The sequence below is a fragment of the Stegastes partitus genome, unplaced genomic scaffold (assembly GCF_000690725.1).
Source record: "Stegastes partitus isolate 25-593 unplaced genomic scaffold, Stegastes_partitus-1.0.2 Scaffold1860, whole genome shotgun sequence".
Taxonomy (NCBI): domain Eukaryota; kingdom Metazoa; phylum Chordata; class Actinopteri; family Pomacentridae; genus Stegastes; species Stegastes partitus.
Genome location: NW_007579591.1, coordinates 45,536 through 51,696, shown reverse-complemented (window position 1 = coordinate 51,696; position 6,161 = coordinate 45,536). Strand labels below are relative to the sequence as shown.

General features: G+C 39.8%; 1 protein-coding gene across 1 annotated transcript in view; it reads right to left on the bottom strand.

The window, feature by feature from the left end:
* LOC103372932 (potassium voltage-gated channel subfamily KQT member 4-like) overlaps positions 1 to 2,249 on the bottom strand; it is a 42,930-nt gene extending 40,681 nt beyond the window's left edge. The window contains 1 exon segment of the mRNA XM_008302709.1: positions 2,166 to 2,249. The gene's annotated coding sequence lies outside the window, so the exon portion shown is untranslated.
* Positions 2,250 to 6,161: the final 3,912 nt, after the last annotated feature.

The window sequence follows — 6,161 nt, the reverse complement described above, 5'->3', positions numbered from 1 at the left end:
TGGACTGTGGGAGGAAGCCGGAGAACCCGGAGAGAACCCACGCTGCACGGGGAGAACATGGAGACTCCAGAAAGATCCTGGGTGTGCTCACCAGGACACGAACCGGCGACCCTCTTGCTGCGAGGCGACGATGCTAACCACCGATCCACCTTGCAGCCCCATGAAGACTATATGTATATATATCAATAACCCTACAAAGTTTAAGGACTGTAGCTGCATTAGTTCTCAAGTTAAGGCACTGCACCCCGCTAAAAGAAAAAAAACAACTCAAAAACTAACGTTAGCTGTGAGCCCAGAGTTTACACATTTTACTAAATAGCATACATATGCACAGAAAAACAAAATCTGGCAAATATGGGACGGTCACGCGTGAGCTTTGTCGAGCTCGAATCACCCACAAGTGGAATTAAATCTGTTAACAGTCAAAATATCACCTGAGAAAACGAGGGCTTTGCTTAACATTATTAATAAGTTACGAACAAAACAAAACAAACAAAAAAACCCTTTTCTTTAAATAATTTGTCATTTTTGGGGAACTTGCTGAATCTTTCTTTAGCGAGAGTTACATAAGAAGATTGATAGAAGCCTCATATTAAAGACCCACATATCTATTCATTCTTTACCCTGTCACATGTCCATATGGTGTTTTTTTTCAATATATACTGGAAGATGTCTCATAAATCAGCAGTCAATGCCAAAACTTAGCATTTCCACTTTGATGACAGTCTTAAAAACACAAATTTAGACTTTCTGTGGTTTCATACGTATCAAATCTAAAAGCAATCTTATAAGGGACGTTCTGCATCATTAAGCTTCCTCAGAATCAGTTTCCAGTTTAACATGTGTGACTGAGGTACTCCAGTATGACGGTTTTCCACCGTGTAGCTTTACAGTGTTATAGCAGGTGAGCTGGTGTGCTCGAGCGAAGCCATTTTAAGGCAAGAAGGGAATAATTTAATAAAAAACTCCATTAAATGTGTGGCTTTCATACACAGAAAGGGTACAGTTTTGTAAAATAGCCCCCCTTGTAGCAGATTACACTAATAAGATATAAGAGTCAGTCAGCTGTGAATGTATCAGCCGGCAGGTTTGTTGTTTGTTTTTTACATTTGGACAGCGTTAAGGTCGCTGTCACACCTGATTTCCAGTGTTTATGATAAGCTGAGCTAACTATCTGCTAGGTGTTGATACTGGATCAACAGAAATGACAGCGGCATCAGTCTTCCCATCCAAATAAGTTCCCAAACTATTCCTTTAAAAGGCTTAAAAGGGGGCTTTGTTTTCTTCCCACTGTCACTAAGGACTTCCTCAAAGGGAATAATTGGGTTTGTGTCTGTAACATGATCCTGTAAAGTCTTGACCTTACTATGCGAAGCGCCCCGAGATGACTTGTGCTGTGAATCGGCGCTGTGTAAACAAAACTGAATTGAAATAAATGAATTGACTTAACCATAACAACAAAAAACACCCACTCTATTTCCACTAACAATAACCTCATTATAATACACAGAGCTCGCACGGCTCCGTTCTACTGTCTGCCCGAGCTCCCTGATAGTAATTCACCGTGTGTTCTGTGAATCATCCGCAGCAACTTGGAAACTGTTTTGGAAATAAATGTTTTGTGGTGTTTTTTTTGAGCACCTCTCAAGACCCGGACGAGTGAAAACAAAAGCGTGGCGTGCCGCGGTGAAGGATGAAGGACGCCGAGCTGTGTTTTTCCTCCTACCTGGTCTGACTGATGAATTTCTGTTTAATCACATCTGAGGCGCGGACTGTAAAATTGAATTCTAGCGGGGCGATGTTGATCTCGCGTAGCAGGGGAGCAATCATCGCAGCTCATTAGAACTCCGGGAATGCACAATCAGCGTTTGTAATGGAGACGTGAGCATCACTCAACCGCGCACAAACACACACACACACACACAGTTGTACGTCTGTCTTTGTGAGGAGCTTCATTGATGTACTCCTGCAGCCTCTTACAACCAAACCTCAGCCTGGGCCTTAAAATCAAACCCTGAAACAGACACTTTTAAGGTGCATACAGGTGTGAAAACTGACCAATTTGTCCTCAAACATCTGCACTAATTTGCACAAAAGTAGATAAACAAGTACACAAGAATTACACACAGGATTCTACTAGATGTTATGAATTTTGCGTGTCCTACCAGGATGAGCAGGCAGTGCGAGGAGAACTCCTGGTGAGCCGGGATGGTGGAGAACACAGAGAGAACCAGACATCCAAACACCAGGATGAACCTGCGGAGACAAACCACACACACATATCATATAATGTGCAGCATTTAATCACTAAATAACAGGCTTCAGGTGGGCTTCACACACCTGCAGCGACACACAGAATACCTGGAAGTGATGCCAGGCTGCATTAAGCTGGATTTACACTGTTAGGAGCATTATTAGGATCAGGCTGTGGTACGATTCGGCTGATTCGCACAATGTGTGGCAACAAATCCTCATCGCAGTGGAAGTAACACGAGCAGTAAGAGCAGCTGACAGTAAATATATATTCTGTTGTTGGGAGAAAAGCTTTTAAAGTGGTAATTTGCAAATGTCTCTCTCACTCTGCCATTCACTTCCTTAGATTTCTATTGTTTTGCTGAAATGACTTCTGAAGTTTGCCTCTACTTTTATTGCCTCCTCTGTCGTGTTGTCTGACGTGACGGCTATTGTTGTTCATGCTAACAGTTTCAACAAAAGTACACCTGCCTCATTAAAACCACTGAGTGATGCTCATCATGCTACAATATTCATGTGGATGAAGGTTTGACCACCTCAACATTAGCTTCAGCGGTAGAACAGGTTGTCCACGACTCGATTTTCTTTTTCACGAGCTGAAGTGTCTTTGAGCGAGACACCAAACCCCAACCAGCATCCCATAGTGAGGGGCAACCTTACATGGTAGCTCTGTCAATAATGGTGTGAGTGTATTTAAGCAGCAGAAGTGGCTGCATTTTCAGGACTGAAGTCATAGAAACCTTTAGTTTATTAACTCTTTGTTTTTAGTCCTGGCTTTACTAACCCACACAGGCAAAAAAATGCAACTATGTACAGTTTTAGAGGGGAATAAACCTGTAAAGCTAGAAATACTTGGATGCAAAGTATGATTTTGGGTGGAAATTAATCATTGAAACCCTAACTTGTTTGTTAGAAAGTACAATTTGGGTGGATTAAAGTGTTAATATTCCAAGTTCTTGGACAGAAAAAGGTGTTTTGAGTGGAACAAACCTATAAAACTAGAAGTACTTGGACAAAAAGGGGCATTTTGAGAGTAATAAACCTATAAAACGAGAAGTACTTGGTAAGAAAACACTATTTTGGATGGAATTAACCTTTAAAACCATAACTTGTTTGTTAGAAAGTACAATTCAGGAGGATTAAACCTTTAATATTGTACGTTCTTGGACAGAAAAGGGTGTTTTGAGTGGAATACACCTTTGAAAACAGAAGTACTTGTGCAGAAAATACTATTTTGAATGGAATTATCTTTAAAATCACAACTTGTTGGTTAGAAAGTACAATTCAGATGGATTAAAGCTTTAATACTATAAGTTCCTGGACAGAAAAGGGTGTTTTGGGTGGAATAAACCTTTAAAACTAGAAATACTTCGACACAAAGAGGCATTTTGAGTGTAATAAACGTCTAAAACTAGAAGCACTTGGACAGAAAGTACTATTCTGGGTGGACTAAACCTTCAAAACCATAACTTGCTCCTTAGAATGTCCGATTTCCGTAGATGAAACATTCAATACTACAGGTACTTGGACAGGAAACAGTGTTCTGGGTAAAATAAACCTTGTAAGTACCTGTTTTAGTAGGAAGCAGTATTTTGGGTGCAACAAACCTTAAAACCACAAACCATTAACTTAGCGATTATTCAGTTTGCAGGCTGTGCTGTTGGGACAAACACAGGTCCAAGAAGTGTGGTCCTACAACTGCAGGTGAACGGAAACACTTTGGAAAGCAGCTTCAGCCCCACAAACAAAATCCCATTTAGCTCCACTGTATGACTGTGTCAGAGCTCATAGCTTAAAACTAAATAACGTCCAATGAAAACTTTTATTATTACACACCAGTGATAGATAGATAAATAGATAGATAAAACTTTATTGATCCCGTTGGTAGAACCTCAGGGAAATTGTTGAAGATAAATTAGAAATGATGGATGCTGTAATTTAGTGTCCAACTATCTGCATGCATTTTGCTGATTTTAGCAGCGATAAAATATTTGCCGTCGTGAGATTTAAAGCCTCTGAAATTGACAGTAATGCTGATGTTTGTATCGAGATCAAAGTGAAAGTGTGGAGCCGCAGTAACGCTCCTGCACTCAGAATAAATCTCCATAAAGCATTGTTCCCTAATTACGACGCAAATTGCATCAGTCTCGGTTTCGTACAATCAGAGCTCTCCTCATTGTCTGACTGCTGCCAGCGAGGGAACCACTCAGCTCCTCGTAAGTCATATGGTAACTCGGTTAATGAGCAAATACAAATTAAAATTCATACGCCAGCTTCAGGGCAACATATGCACTGGCTAGCAGTCCCAGCCTGCCGTTCTTCTGAGTATTTCTAAACAGTTTTTTTTTTTAAGATGCCATCTGTCCTTCTGATATTTATGGTCTCATCGCTACAGATCTCTGAGTGCTTGTTTTTCTGCGGACAGAATGTGCTCCAGTCTCGCTCTTCTCTCCCTTTTTCAGAACACTTATTAGTCTATTTAGTCTTTTGCGTTCTTCATTTACACCCTCAGCTCTGTTCTTCATCCCTCTGCCTCTGCTGCAGCTCGTCTTCATGTCTGATCAGGACCATCTGAAGCATCAAGACGAAACTGACACAAAGAAGCTCGAACACACAACGGACAAAGACGGAAAATGGGACACAAAACGGTACCAGTGAGACAAATTGCACTAACGAGGAACAAAATGATGCAAATGAGACACAAAATGCTGCTAGTTCGATACAACTGCAGAAAAACGAGACACAAAACGACTGTCACGAAGAGAAACAACATAAATGAGACACAAAATGAGAAAAATGAGACGCAAAGCGAAGCAATAGAAAAATGTGAAGCATGACAAAAATGAGAAATAAAACAGCACAAAGAAACACAAACAAAATGTCACAAATGACACAACAGAAAAATAAGACATAAAATGACAAAGATGAGACATAAAAGAACATAAAATGACAAAAAAATGAAGCACAAAATGAGACAAAACAACACAAACAAGACAAAAATGACAAAACTTACAGAGAAACAACATGAATCAAATGCAAAATCACACAAAAGAGACACAAAATGAGAAAAATTAGACACAAAATGCGGCAAAACAACACAAACGAGACAAAAAAAAGAAACACACGGCAAAAACAAGACACAAAATGAGAAAACTGTTTGAAAAGAGAAACATAAATGAGACAAAATGACACCAAATAAAACAAAATGAGAAAAACGAGGCACAAAACGAGACACGATAGAAACAAAAAGGACACAAAAAAACGACAACCAAGGAGACAAAAGTGTCACAGAGACATAAAACAGCATAAACAAGACAAAAGAAAAATGAGGCATAAAATAACAAAGGAAACACAAAACAACAAACAAGGCACAAACCTACAGTTCCAGTTATTATTAATTAAAGTGGCAACACTCTATACAAATAGTGTGTAACATTAAAAAGTCACAGTAATAAACAGTAGAGGTCATATTCTACTGCACAACGCTGTGTGGTGTGATTTTATTTGATAAGTTATGTTTATTTACTGAGTTGATGATTTATATCAACACAGTTAAATGAGAAAGCGCTTTTATTTGAGTATTCACAGAAATAATGGGTGAGTTGAACTTCATTAGCCATGATGCTCCAGTTCAAGAAAGGGACAAATGTTTACTTTATTCTAGTAACAAGTGATACTCTGCCATGCGGTTATGTATGTGTTCACTAAAGTGGTTCATGAAACAGAAGTCCAGACTCTTGTGTTTTTGAACGTCACTGTGGAAGCCACAGTGATCATCCAGCCATGTATTATCTCTACATCTTAATCCTCACCAGGGTCTTGGGGGGCTGGAGTCTATCCCAGCTGACTCAGGGTGAAGGCAGGTTCACCTGGACAGGTAACCAGTCTATCACAGGGCTACACTTAGA